The sequence below is a fragment of the Octopus bimaculoides genome, chromosome 4 (genome assembly GCF_046866305.1).
Source record: "Octopus bimaculoides isolate indiv1 chromosome 4, ASM4686630v1, whole genome shotgun sequence".
Taxonomy (NCBI): domain Eukaryota; kingdom Metazoa; phylum Mollusca; class Cephalopoda; order Octopoda; family Octopodidae; genus Octopus; species Octopus bimaculoides.
In genome coordinates this window covers 53,466,597-53,482,629 of record NC_142931.1, presented here as the reverse complement: position 1 = coordinate 53,482,629, position 16,033 = coordinate 53,466,597, and positions in this window count along the sequence as shown.

Sequence of the window (16,033 nt, the reverse complement as noted above, 5' to 3'; positions counted from 1 at the left end):
GGCATAAAGACGGTAAGGGCAGTGGCAAAGACAGAGAGAGGAGAGAGAGAGAAAGAGAGAGAGAAAGAAAAAGAGAGGGAGAGAAAGAGAGATAAAGAAATTTAGGGAGAGTTGATGATGTTTTATTAAAAATAGTAGTGTTGATGGTGGAAGTGGGAGTAATAATAAGAGAGAGAGAGAAAGAGTGGGTATGTGAGAAAAAGAGGGACTGAACACTGAACCAGCATGTTGAATGTTGAATTAACATACTGAACACTGATGGTAATGGGGTGATAGTAATAGTATGAGCTGTAGCTGTGATAGAGGTGGAGGCGGTGGTGATGATGATGGTGGTGGTAGCCGAGGCAGTCAGGGATGTTGGTGAGAGTAAGCAATGTGAAAGACAGAGGTGATGGTGGTGGAGGGGAAGGTAGTGAAGTTAAAGGTATTGATGGTGGTGGCATCAGAAGTCTGAATAGTGTATATGCAAGATATAGTGGAAATGGTGGTGATACTGTTGTTTATCATGCAGCTTTGCAATTAAGTTCCTGGTTGACAAATTATATCATTGTTTTGATGAAAATTGTTCATTCCTTGAAAAATATTATACAAGTTTATTAAAATTCAATATGTACTCAATGCATGAAGTGTCATTGTTGGGCCCAAGGCCTAATGAAGAGCCCTCCACAACAGCTAGCTTAAAAGCCACCCTATCAGGCAGCTTTTAAGCTAATGTATATATATAATATATATATATATATATATATATATATATATATATATATATATATATATATATATATATATATATATATATATATATATATATATATATATATATATATATATATATATATATATAGGCGCAGGAGTGGCTGTGTGGTAAGTAGCTTGCTTACCGACCACATGGTTCCGGGTTCTGTCCCACTGCATGGCACCTTGGGCAAGTGTCTTCTACTATTGCCTCGGGCCGACCAAAGCCTTGTGAGTGGATTTGGTAGACGGAAACTGAAAGAAGCCTGTCGTATATATGTATATATATATATGTATATATATATATATGTATGTATGTATGTATGTGTGTATATGTTTGTGTGTCTGTGTTTGTCCCCCCAACATCGCTTGACAACCGATGGTGGTGTGTTTACGTCCCCGTAACTTAGTGGTTCAGCAAAAAGAGACCGATAGAATAAGTACTAGGCTTACAAAGAATAAGACCTGGGGTTGATTTGCTCAACTAAAGGCGGTGCTCCAGCATGGCCGCAGTCAAATGACTGAAACAAGTAAAAGAGTAAAAGAGTATATATATATCAGTGTAGAGTACGATTGGTTTCTTTCAGTTCATGTTTACCAAATCCATTTGGTTAGCCTGAGGCTATAGTAGAGTACACTTTCCCAAAGTGCAACGTACTGAGAGTGGGACTGAATCTCGGACCATTTGGTCGGAAAGCAAGCTTCTTACCACACAGCCATGCCTACGCCTATCCACACAGCCACACCTGTAAACATTATAATATCATTCTGCTTATCATGACATGGGTTCAAGTGATAAGTACCAGCATGGCTGTTTGGTAAGGAGTTTGCTTCCCATCTGCATGGTTCTGGGTTTAGTTCCACTGTGCCATCTTGGACAAATGTCTTCTACTATAGCCCTAGGCTGACCTTGTGAGTGAATTTGGTTGATGGAAACTAAAAGAAACCCATCCATCCATCCATCTTTCTATCTATTTAATTATCTTTCTCTATGTATGTATGTGTCTGTCCGTCTGTCTGTCTGTCTATCTATCTATCTATCTATCTATCTATCTATCTATCTATCTATCTATCTATCTATCTATCTATCTATCTATCTATCTATCTATTTGTATGTGTGTGTGTCTGTATGTTGGTCCATCTGTCTATGAATAAATGGATGTGTGTGTTTCCTTGTCTTTAGTGCTACTGTCATATAAGCAGTGTCATTCATTTCCAATATTCTGCAAACAAAAATACATGTCTGGCCATGGAGAAACATTAACTTCCTTGAAAACAGGTGAAAGTTTGCAACAGGAAAGGCATCTAACTTTAGAAAATCTGTCTCAATAAACTCCAACCACCTCTCTTGCAAGCATGGAAAAGTGGACCTTAAAATGATGATGATAATGATGATGATGATGATGATGATGATGATGATGATGATGATGATGACAAGGATGATGATGACATTGTTGTTGTACTTTACATAATCTTAACTATGAGACAAAACTTTAAACATGATCCAAACAGCAAACGCTTACCATACTGAAACAATGTTATGAAGATCTATAAATATAAGTATCAAAACAGAAAGAAGAAATTTTATAAAACATGAACTTGCCAGTATAAATGTATATTATTCTCTCCCCGCCCTTTTATTCTTATAGATTCTTTCATATATAAGAACTTTTACTTGGATGTGAGGGGTTTTTGATGTAAATAATTTAGCTGAGATAAGAATAGAATTTCACAATTTCTTGTCTGATGAACAACTTGAATTAATCCAGATGTCACCCCATTTTATAATGACAACCATTAACAGTAATACTTCATAAATTATGAACTGACTAAGAATGATAATGTGAGTCATAGCTGACAGAATCAATAGGCAGTTGTTGCTTAGCTCCAGGTCAGCCCTGGTCAAAGTTATTCTAGTTATGATCAACTAGTCTTTTTATACATCTATGACTACATTGCCCGTTGTGTCTTTCTTTTTTAAAGACTGTATTGTGGGATTTGGTGAAGATTTGGCTGCTATTTCTAGCAGATCCAGTAGCTTAGAAGAAGCCTTCTTTTAAGATATTTTGCTTTCAACAACATATTCTAATATAACTTTATCTTTTACTTGTTTCAGTCATAAGACTATACCATGCTGGGGCATTAACTTGAAGAATTTTAGCTGAACAAATCAACTCCAGTAGTTGTTATTATTTTTTAAGTCTGGTACTTATTCTATTGGTCACTTTTGCCAAACTGCTAAGCTATGGAATGTAAACACACCAACACCGTTTATCAAGCAGTGGTATGGGACAAGCACAGACACACACACACACAGACACCCCATGTTGGGTGTTAGATAGCACATCATCATCATCATCGTTTAACGTCTGCTTTCCATGCTGGCATGGGTTGGACTGTTTGACTGGGGACTGGTAAACCAGATGGCCACACCAAGCTCCAATCTGATTTGGCAGAGTTTCTACAGCTGGATGCCCTTCCTAATGCTAACCACTCTGAGGACGTAGTGGGTGCTTTTACGTGTCACCGGCACGAGGGCCAGTCAGGCGGTACTGGCAATGGCCACGCTCAAATGGTGTTTTTACGTGTCACCTGCACAGGAGCCACTCCAGTGGCACTGGCAACGCCCTTGCTCAAATGTTTTCTACGTACCACCGACACAAGTGCCAGTAAGGTAATGCTACAAATGACCATGCTCGAATGGTGCTTTTTATGTGCCACCGACATGGGGGCCAGTCAGTGACCCTGGCAACGATCACGCTCAGATGGTGCTCTTAGTGCTCCAGTATCACAGATGCCAGTCATGCGGTGCTGTTATTGGATTTGATTTCGATTTCACTTGCCTCAACAGGTCTTCATAAGCAGAGTTTAGTGTCCAATGAAAGAAAGGTACACCTAAGTGGGCTGGTTACACCCCTGGCATAGGCCACAGGTTATGGTCTCACTTGGCTTGCCGGGTTTTCTCAAGGACAGCATATTTCCAAAGGTCTCGGTCACTAGTCATTGCCTCAGTGAGGCCTAATGTTCGAAGGTCGTGCTTCACCACATCATCACAGGTCTTCCTGGGTCTACCTCTTCCACAGTTTCCCTCAATTACTAGGGTGTGACACTTTTTCACACAGCTATCCTCATCCATTCTTGCCACATGACCATACCAGCGCAGTCATCTCTTTTGCACACCACATCTGATGCTTCTTAGGTCCAACTTTTCTCTCAAGGTACTTACACTCTGTCGAGTATGCACACTGATATTACACATCTAGCGGAGCATACTGGTTTTGTTCCTTGCAAGCTTACGCATGTCCTTAGCAGTCATGGCCCATGTTTCACTGCCATGTAGCATGGCTGTTCGTACACATGCGTCATACGATCTGCCTTTTACTCTGAGCGAAAGGCCCTTTGTCACCAGCAGAGGTAGGAGCTCTCTAAACTTTGCCCAGACTATTTTTATTCTAGCAGCTACACTTTCAGTGCACGCTCCCCCGCTACTAACTTGGTCACCTATCAACCACTTCTAGTTTTTCTCCCTGGAATGTGGCGGAAGTTGTTCTCTGCACATTTTCAGTGTTTATTGCTCCTGAGCATCTGGCACATACAAAAACTATCTTGCTAGTTAGCCTTCCTTTGATATTGCTGCACCTCTTATGTGTCCATAGCTTACACTGGGTAAATCTTATAGAGTTTCTACCTACACCTTTTCTACAGATCGAGCAGGGCCATCTACCTGAAGGGGTTTGTGGTTTGTCTGCCTTTCTACTTATTAGGACTTTGGTTTTAGCTAGGTTGACTCTAAGGCCCTTCAATTCTAATTCTTGCTTCCACACCTGAAACTTCTCTAGTTCTGATAGTGACTCAGCAATTAGAGCAAGGTCATCAGCATAGAGGAGCTCCCAGGGGTATCCTGTCTTGAATTCCTATGTTATTGCCTGGAGGACTATGATAAATAGGAGGGGGCTGAGGACTGAACCTTGGTGGACCCCTACCTCTACCCGGAATTCTTCACTGTACTCGTTGCCAACCCTCACCTTACTGACAGCATTCCTGTACATGGCTCACTAACCATTCATCTATCCCTAGTTTCCTCATTGACCACCAGATAAGGAAGTGGGGGATCCTGTCAAAGGCTTTCTCCATGTCAACGAAAGCTAGGTACAGAGGTTTATCTTTGGCTATGTATTTCTCCTGCAGCTGTCTTACCAGAAATATAGCTCTTTCCTGGCATGAACCCAAACTGCATCTCATCTAAACTGACTCTCTCCCTAATTAGTTGGGCCATGACCTTTATTACATGATCCAACAACTTGATACCTCTGTAATTATTTGTATCTAAAGCGTCACCTTTACCTTTGTAGCAGTTGACTATGGTGCTGCTACACCATTCATTGGGTATGACTCCTTCGTGTATCACCTGGTTAACAATACGGGTCATTAGGCTATAGCCGACACTGCCAGATATTTTGAGCATCTCTGCAGTGATTCCTGATGGGTCGGGGGCTTTTCCTGTCTTCATACTCTTGATATCTTTATCTACTAAGGTACTGTCAATTAGGATAGCTGGTCCGTGTTGGGTTGACATGCGGCAGACTCTCTTCCTCCCATCCGTTCTCTTTATTAAGCAGCCTTTCATAGTGGCGTCTCGAGACCTTTCTCTTTGCAGCCTCGTTTAGTGCAAGTGAGCTATCATCCAAGTGGACACATATCTCACCAATGACATCATATATATATATATATATATATACTCTCTTTTACTTGTATCAGTCATTTGACTGTGGCCATGCTGGAGCACCGCCTTTAGTCGAGCAAATCGACCCCAGGACTTATTCTTTGTAAGCCTAGTACTTACTCTATCAGTCTCTTTTGCCGAACTGCTAAGTTACGGGGATGTAAACACACCAGCATCGGTTGTCAAGCGATGTTTGGGGGACCAACACACACTTATTGTACTTGGTATAACACTAGTGTAACAATAATTGGGTACCCTCCCAGCAGTATATTGGATAGATATTATCTCTTAGTGGGTTGGATCATCAACCCCTAACTCTCTTGGATTATACTTATATATATATTTATTTCATCATTATCATCATCATCATCATCGTTTAATGTCCGCTTTCCATGCTAGCATGGGTTGGACGATTTGACTGAAGACTGGCAAGCCAGAAGGCTGCACCAGGCTCCAATCTGATCTGGCAGAGTTTCTACAGCTGGATGCCCTTCCTAACGCCAACCACTCCGAGTGTGTAGTGGGTGCTTTTACGTGCCACCAGCCCGAGGGCCAGTCACATGGTACTAGCAACGGCCACGCTTAAAAAGGTGTTTTTTACGTGCCACCTGCATGGGAGCCAGTCTAGCGGCACTGGCAACGACCTCGCTTGAATGATTTTCTAACATGCCACCAGCACAAGTGCTAGGAGGCAACGCAGGTAACAATTACGCTCAAATGGTGCTATTTACGGGCCACTAGCACAGAAGCCAGACAGCTACTCTGGCAATGAACACGCTCGGACAGTGCTATTAGTTGACTCTGAGGCCCTTTGATTCTAGTCCTTGCTTCCACACCTGAAACTTCTCCTCTAGTTCTGATAGTGACTCAGCAATTAGGGCAAGGTCATCAGCATAGAGGAGCTCCCAGGGGCATCCCGTCTTGAATTTCTGTGACAAAATAATATCCATTGTTCTCATTCACCATGGGACATTTTTTGAGTAGTTTTTTCCCCCCCACCTCATACTGCTTTTGTATATCATGTTATGTCAACTCTATTTTAATTCCACAGCCAAGAGGCTATTAAATAATTTGGGGATAACCTTAGTGTTTCAATTGGATTTTTTTCAAAATAATTGTTTTGAAGGATTTAGTAAAATTTGTTTTTCTTTTGCAATTTATTTTGTGTGAGAAACCTAATGAAAGATAAATGTTTATAAGCTGAAATTTTGATTTATTATTCTTAAATCTAAAGACATGAATAAAGAAAGTTTCAGGTATGATGGGTAGTTTAAGACTGAGAGAGTTATAATGTAGTTCTTCAGGTAATGTATTGATTCAAATTTTCCCAACAAGCCTATTAGTGTAATTCTTCCTTCAGAACTCTTTAATTTCAATTTGGACCAATGTTTTTATAAAGCTGTGCAATGATTTCTCTTCCTACTGAGTTATTATGCTAAAAGTGGGCACTTTTGATAATGATAATCATTATATTTTTGCCTCCTAATCTATGTTTAACTCTTCAGCATTCAGATTACTTTGTCAAATATAATGCTTATTTATTCACATCGTTTTGAATTAATCATGTATTATCCCTTGGTTTCAAGATGCCAATGATGTGATTGTATATTTCTAGGATGACATTATATGGTATGTATGTAGATGTGAGAGGCTGGATCTAGCCAGTTTGAACCTAAAACAGGTAGAATATGACAGGCTTAAATATTAAAGGGTTAATGTAATGGAAAATACAACCCAATAACAGATTATGCTATCTGAAATAAAACTGGTGTCATTGAACAATGTGAGTTTGAATTTTCCACAAGACAAGTTGGTGATGAGTGGAATTCTTTGGTCATAGGTTGACTTGATCATAGATGAGTTGGACCTAAACAACTTGGAATAATAACTATTTTCAATTGCTATAATACATGTGTGTGTGCATATATATATATATATAGATACATACATATATATATATAGATACATATATATATAGATATACATATCTATAAATGCATATATATACACACATATACAGACATACATACATATATATACACATATATATATAGACATACATACATATATAGTGTGCAATGGGTAAGTTGTTGACATTTTATGATTTTAATTTCGCACATAAGCACTGTTTTTGATTTTGTTGACTGCACAGTATAGTAAGGTCAGTTGGGTATTGTCTGTGAGAAAAAGAGCACCATGACACAATTCACCCTGCAAAGAAATTTGGAAACAACATGCTGTACTGCTTGACATTCATGCTGGAAGCACCAATATGAACAGAGGGTGAACACACAACAACCGTACCAAGAGTGATAAATATCAAACATCCAGTTGACATCATGGTGTTTGGAGCAATCACTAGTGATGGTAATGTTATGCCTCCATTCATCTTCCAACATGGTCTCAGACTCAACATGAACGTCTACATCAAGTGCATGCTGCCCTGGGTCAAGAGGTTGGCTGCTGGAAAACCCTATGTCTGGCAACATGTCTCAGCACCATGCCATACAAGCAGGAGAACCCAATCATAGCTGTCAGACAAATTTATGAAACCACATCACCCCTAACTCGCCAGACTGCAACCTCCTTGATTATTATGTGAGAGACACAGTTGAGCAAGGGACCAACACAACTCCTAGTGACACCAAAGATAAACTGAAGGCAAGGATTATGGCAGCATTCAGCAACTTAAACAAAGAGACCATCCAGAAGAGTTGCAGGAGATTCCAATGTCATTTGGAGCATGGTCGAAGTCAATTGTGATTTTATTGAATAAATTTACTCTTTAGTGTTTAGAGATCTTTTTATGTAATTTTGGTAAATATATCTGTTAAAATGAGATGTCAGTGTTATTTTCATTTTTGCACAATGTAGATGACAATATATTCACTGCACCCTATGTGTATATATATATATATATATATATATATATATATATAGCTTTTACTTCTTTCAGTCATTGGACCGTGGCCATACCTGGGTACTTTCTTGAAGGATTTAGTTGACTGAATTGACCTTAGTACTTGTATATTTTTTAAGCCTGCTGCTTATTCTCTTTACATCTAAGAAATCAATACCGATTGTCAAACAGTGGTGAGGGAGAAAACACAAAAGCACACTCACACACATATATGCAATATATATACAGGGTGTTTGGGCTAAATTTGACAGTTTGAATAGAAATAAAAAATAAACCATATCCCAATCAAAAATAAAAGTATTTTAATAAAATCAAAATTTGAAAATGTCTGGGCAACAACAGTTAACTCAAAGTAGCAGCCTTCAGTTTTCACCACAGCCTCAAGATGGCTCCAGAACCTGTTGTATACGTTACTCACTGTAATCCCAAGAAGATTTTTGAACACTTCCTTGATCTTGCAGGTAGAGTGGCTGATATTTTTCTCAACTGTGCCTCACACATGGTAATCCATGGGATTACAGCTGGGGGAATTAGGAGGCCAAAATTGGGGCTTGTGAACTAGAAATTTCCCAACAGCTTCTGACTCTTTCCAGAGGTATGGTAAGGAGCTGAACCCCTACTTTCATACACGTTGCCTTCCAGCAGCAACCATCTCCAGTTAGGATTTGATCAGTTTCCAGCAGTGTCACATAGCTGACTAAATTGAACCTAAGGCCTTGTTCAAAGATGTGGGGCAGTATGACATCACCTTCCCTGGAGACACACCCAAAGACCATCACAGTTTGGGAGAACTTGCTTTCTATATGTGGGACATTACATGGATTGCAGGCAAGCCACCTGTAATTCTGAGTGTTGTGCAACAGGTCCTGGTAGAAGTTTTTTCATCAGAGAAGAATCAGATTATCCTTGGCTCAACAGAATGCATTGGCTTGTTCAGGAGCTTCTTTGCCTTTGTTAAGCAGTTCTGTTCAAATGGTACACCAAAGCCTGGATTTCCTTGCTTGGATCTTCCATCATTTTGTCCTGTCGTTGTTGGATAAATTCTGGCATGCAGCAGTCAGAATACCTGCTGGTCATGGCTATATAATCTCTATTGCAGCAGTTCATATATCTTACAGCCTTTAAAGTGTTCACAGAGCACTGAGCAGCAGTCATGATATCACCATTTCAACACCCAGTAGAAATCAACATGATACAGGTTAACTCTTTTCCAATATTCAGATGACTTTCAGCCCTCAATGTCAGCTACAACTTTGTGTTTTCTAATGCTATTGACTCTTCACCAATTCATCAAGCTGTTCCTGGAAAAGGAAACATCAAAAATTGTCGAATTTAGTCCGAAAACACTGTATTTATATAGTGGGCTTCTTTCAGTTTCTGCCTACCAAAGCTACTCAGTGATGCTTTACTGGCCCAGGGCCATAGTAGAAGACACTTGCCCAAGGTGCCATGCATTAGGGCTGAACCTGGAGTTGTATTGAGAAGCAAATTTTTCACCACACAATCATTTAACTCCCATTTATCCATAGGTTAAATGGAATTTGTTGAGGCAGATTTGCCATGGCTGGATGCCCTGCCTGTCACCAACTCTCCTCCATTTGCAAGCAAGGTAATATTTCCACATTTCTTAGAAGACTGGAAATGAACAGCCTTGCTTGTGAGATAATGCATCATAGGATATCTAGACAAGTTAATACACACATTTCAATGGGCTTCTTTTAGTTTCTGTCTACGAAATCCACTCAAAACTTTGGCTGGTCTGGGTTTATAGTTGGAGACACTTACTCAAGCAGTGGGATTGAACCTGGCACCATGTGGTTGGGAAGTAAACTTCTTATCATGCAGCCATTCTTGCACCTACTATATACAAACTACTGTTTCTTGAACTTGGTAATCGATTCTTAAGTGTGAAAGAAGTGTTTAATAGCAGAATGGGAGTGACATAAACACAGTGATGGACATCACACCTTCAACTTCTCTTTTCTGTTCAGCAGATAGAGGGACAAAGGCACATGGTTTAATAGAATGTTGGTATCACTATCACAAGGCTTGTAAGTTTGCTTCTTGGACCATTGTGTTCTTGAGTAAGGCACTTTTATTTCACTCAGTTGAAGTTGACAACTAGCAATAGCTGTGGGTGGTTAATCCTGTGACTGGAAGAAATACCTGTTTCATCTGATACCCTTTATGATTGCTGATTCACTGTCTGGTTTCATTATACTCACTCAATGTCTTCAAAATACATTACCAATGTACGTATGACATATTTGTGCTTTTCTTATTTTTTAGCTTCTCATTGGAATTTCTTTCCAAGTTTTATTCCTTATCAGTTTATTCTTATTCTCCAGTTCATTCTATAGTGGTGGAAGACAGGTTTATAAATTTTAATACTAAGAACTTGGTTGATACTTAAATACTTTTTGTCAGCACTAACACTAAAAGCATGAATTACAAATATAAATGTAGTTTAGTAAGTTTTGCAATTTAATCACTAGTTTTTTGAAAAACTTAGTGTAGGTTGATTGATAAATATATTGATCTTGCCTAGATGACTATTAATTATGAATTCTCCATGTCACAAATATGAAGTCTCAAGCTAAGTACCATACATCAGTTTGTCTCTCCAGACCAGTGGCTTACAAATGGCATGTCACAGAATTTTTAAAAATATAACCTAATATTTCAGAAAATCCACATCAATATTGGACATCTTGAAAAATGGATTATTCAATACACAGTTGATTACTAGAATGAGGTAAACATTAGTAGCTATTTTACCTTCCATGAGAAGTGTGTCAGTATTTCATATTTGAACTGTATTAAGCCATTAAGTCATACAGTTTAAGAAACACAGCTCTAATCTAGTGATGTATTATAACATTATTCTCAGAGTGGGAATGTAAGAATTGAAACTAACATAATGACTGAAAATTAAGCACCTCAAAATTATCTCAAATGCATAATTAGTTTGGTAGCTGGTTATTATGTAGAACCATAAATGATGTAGTACCTAGTTATTATGCAATAATATATAATTATAGCATAAGCGTTATAATTTTATGTTAGTTACTCTTAACTGCATCAATCTTATTTGTTCACAAGTAGTGGATGTAAATTATAAATGTATTAATGAAATATTCAGTCTTATATCTTTAAATCTGAGATTGTTTACAATGGATATTATTAGAAAAGAAATTAAAAGGTTTTCTTTCCTTTGCAATTCTAATCATCATCGTTTAACGTCCGCTTTCCATGCTAGCATGGGATGGATGATTTGACTGAGGACTGGTGGACCAGGTTCCAATCTGATTTTCCAGAGTTTCTACAGCTGGATGCCCTTCCTAATGCCAACCACTCCGAGAGTGTAGTGGGTGCTTTTACATGCCACCGGCACGAAGGCCAGTCAGGCGGTACTGGCAACGGCCACGTTCAAAATGGTGTGAGCATCAATTAAATGTTGAAGAGTTTTTAAATTTGATGGTAGCTGCAACCTAGTTGTTTGAGACATTCAATTTCTAGACAATGAAGACAACCAACAGAACTAAAATTATTGGAATCCTGATATCAAACCTCTAATTGAATTAGATCTCTGGTAAGTAAAGAGTTGTAGTTTTACCTTCTCTTATCTCTAAGCCTTAAAAAGTCACTACAAACTGAAGCTGATTCACTTAAATAATCTTTCCTATAGAAGTGGATCTCACTTCTCAAAAGAAATCAACAGTACAGTAGGGTTTGTGACCTATATTTCACAAATTAATGTTTTCTAAACCAGAGTTAACAACATTAACCCATTTGTGATATTTCTGTGTGTGTATGTGTATATATATATATATATATATATATATAGTGTCACCTTCAAAACAATGAAGAATTTCAAGTAATTTAATAAAGTATCCAATTATGTTAATTGCTATATTAAGCTAGTGTTTGAGGCATGACAATAGGTTCTTAAATAGAGTTATGTTAGAAAGTTATTTTCATGCCATACCCAAATTCACTAAGAGCGGAACCAGGTTGTTGGCTTAGCTAACCTCTAAAAGTTATCTACCTATTCCATGGCATCTGCTGACATCATCTCTAGTCACATGATATCAATCTCTTGTTTTAAAGTGAACTAAATCAAAACTGTTTCACTGAAATTTCATGCTAATTTGTTTTTAACATCAACTTTTTAATTACAAGGTTATTTTACTAAATTCTTCATTATTTTCAATATTATCATAAAATATCAAAATGAAGTTAAAGGGCATTGATCATAGCTGGTAGGGAGACAATATCTAGTATATTTCTCCAACACGTGGTGAACGTTCATTTTGAGGTGCCAAATACTCTATAAAAAAAAAACTCTTAAATAATCTCTTCTCTTCAATGTAATAAGTTACAAAGTTCTTTTTTCCTGAAAAATATATTCTTTACTTTCATCTTAACTAATCCCTAAACTCTCTCCTCTAAAACATTCAAGTCATAGCTAGTCCTAAAATTGTAGTTGAGTAAATTCTTGTCTTTCACATACAATACCATGCTTTGCATGGTCTAATCTTGTCAACCCTACCAGTAAATGCTGAATTCCAATTACCATTTAATGACAAGCAAAAATCTCCAGCTTCCACATACTGTTTTCTTCACAGATTTTCCAATGTCACCAGTGATCAAAGATCAAAGCACAGGAGCAGAAATGAACCAATGAAATAGCCTATATGTGGTCAATCTGGCTGCTAGAAATATACACGCTTTGTTAAATATAGGATTCATTGGATAATGCAAAACCTGATAGTTTTTTAAAAAAGGGTGGGACAGTCATGGCCGGAATGCTTTTGATCATGCTTGACTTAGGAGTTATGTGACAAAAACTGAAAAAGCAGCATTCTATAAAACAGATTTCTACCAAATAATTTTTTGGAACCTTGTTTGATCAGTGGACAGTTGGCCACCTATCAAATGGTTTCATCTAATAATTAGCATCACATTTCACCATTAGCTTCAACTGGCCCAGTGCAAATCCTCTGTAATCATCAACATGTATAACTGACAATAACTTGCAGTGATTCTCTAAATCTTTGAAGATATAACTTTCCTCAATCATCAATTTGTAAAATATTCAGTTAATTCTTGGTTGATACAATATTAACCAATGTGACAGCACATTCAATAATTGCTACTGAAGAAATTCAGTTTTACAAGTTAGATTAAATTCATTCAGCGACAGACTTAATGATGCATGGTTCATTTTTCTGTTGCTCTATCCATTTTGTAACTTTGAAAAAAAAAAATATTTGGCATCTTAGCAAGTAACATTTGAAGAAGTGTTCAGTTGGTTAAGTGCTCAATTCTGTAATATTAAGTGAAAGAAACAAATATCTATTTCACTTCCACAATTTGCACTTTGAAATGACTGCTTCTAGTTTGGTAAACAAGAATAATTATATGTACATATGACACTTTAGTTGATAGTCTGATTGTGTCTCTGAATACTTCACTATTAAACACACCTAACAAACAGTTCCTGCGTGAGAGCTGAATATCTCTGGTAGTTTTGTCTATTTCATTGAAAAAATGTCACAATTTTAATCTATCAGAAAATATCAGCCAGACAACTTTATACCTTAGATTCTTTTTGCAATTCTCTGAACTTGCATTTTCTTTAAACTCTTAATAACATAAACACAAACTAAAACTATAATACAAATCAAAAACAGTTCAAGCCTAAAAACACTGACCTCTTCATAACCTATTAGACATGCCTTACATGAATAATATTCCACAATTTTCAGCTGTATTATAGAATAGATATAACAAAAAAAAAAAAAAAAAAAAAAATTACAAGACGTAAGAAATTTTGAATATAGACTCAAAGCTATGGTCACTTTTCACATCTCCATCAATACTTTAGTTCTAACTCATAAATTTAGTTTGAATTACCAAAACTGATTACTGCAAGGAAGTAATAAAACTTGTTTCTATATGTTAAACTTAAATGGCTTAATGTGAAAAGCTGACAAAATGGTTTGAAAGGACATTTAAAGATATGAAGGCAGAAAATGTAACTGGAACATGAGATAGAGAGAATTGAGATTATCTGATAAAAGTGTGGATACTTAGTTATTTGCATAATCAAACAGGTTGTTGTTTAGACCAAGGTCAGCCCTGATCAAGCAAACCTACAACCAAAGTCATTCTAGCCATAAACATTTCATAGATTTCCTATATGAAGGGAACCCAGGATCACATTCAACTTCCTTTTCTAACTATAATTTGAGGGGGATTTGTCTGCTATTTTAGAAGGTTGAATGGTCACATAAAAGCCTTGGTTTGTAGCCAGTCAAGAAATTCAGGGGTTTGTGATACTTAATGATTAATGAATCTCAACTACTACAAGGATAAAAGAAGTGCTCTAAAAAGAAACAACTACAGAAGCATCAGATACACCAAATTACGGAAGTAGTAATAGCATAGCAAATTAAGAAAAGAATTAGCTTAAAAAAAAAGAATGGGTCAGCACCAAGACAGGTTATCACAGTGCCCTCTTCATAGTGAATTTCTTAGCTAAGAGTAAGCCACTATACTTAGCTTGTTGACCTGGTGAAGGCTTCAACGGGGTTCCATGCTCTGTTATCTGTTGACCACAGATTTAGGCAAATGGTGTGTGAAAAGCCATGCAAGCCACCAGCGATTTGAAAGTTAGTTAAGAGTTTACTGTGGAATTCAGTCAGCAGGTTGGTGTCCAAGGCTTGGTTCTCAACCCTGCTCCTGTTTATCATAGCTCTTTAGACTGTAATGGAGGGGTTTAAGACTGTTTGTTCATAGGATCTCCTGTATGTCAACAACCTAGTTCACTTAGTAACAGCCAAACACAAAAGCAAAGCTTGGAATCGAGAGGCCTTCAAGTAAAGGAAAGAAGACAAGACTATTGCCATCAGGGAAGTAGCCATGCACAGTATGCAGAAAAAGGGTAAGTAAGAACTCTGTACAGTATACCAAATAAGAAGTAGGATTACAGATAGGCTCACAGAAAGACTTCATATATAGTAAATGCTTAGAAGTAGTTAGCAGCAAGAGCAATATGAAATAAATTCTTTCAAATGATAGGAAGGCTCTCTAAAAGTATTAGATAGCTTCTGTTACCTAAATGGTCTAATTAACAGTGGACAAAACGTATTCTGAGAGTACATTAGCCAAAATAAGAACAGGGTAGAAAAAGTTCAGTGAGCTATTATTTCTGCAAGCAACAAGGCGATTCTCTGAGTGAAGGGCAGATTGCATGATGCTTGTGTCTGAAGTGCAATGTTGCATGGTAGCAAAACATGGGCACTGAATGCAGAGGAAGTGCAAAGGCAGAAAAGATATTAAGCAAACATGCTCTGCTGGGTGTATAATGTTAGTGTGCATGAACAATGGAGCATAAATGAACTGAGAAAAAAACTGGGTATAAGAGTAATCAAACATAGCATGCAAGACAGAAGACTACACCAGTATGGACATGTGATGCATATGGCAGATGACAATAGGGTAAAGAAGTGCCAAGTGATCCAAATGGAAGGATCACGTAGAAGAAGAAAACTAAGCTAACTGTAGGAAATGGTGATCTCAAGAAATTAAACCACAATAAATGGTAACAAAACCCATCTAACAAATGGTAGAAAAGACTGGTCCAGTATGTG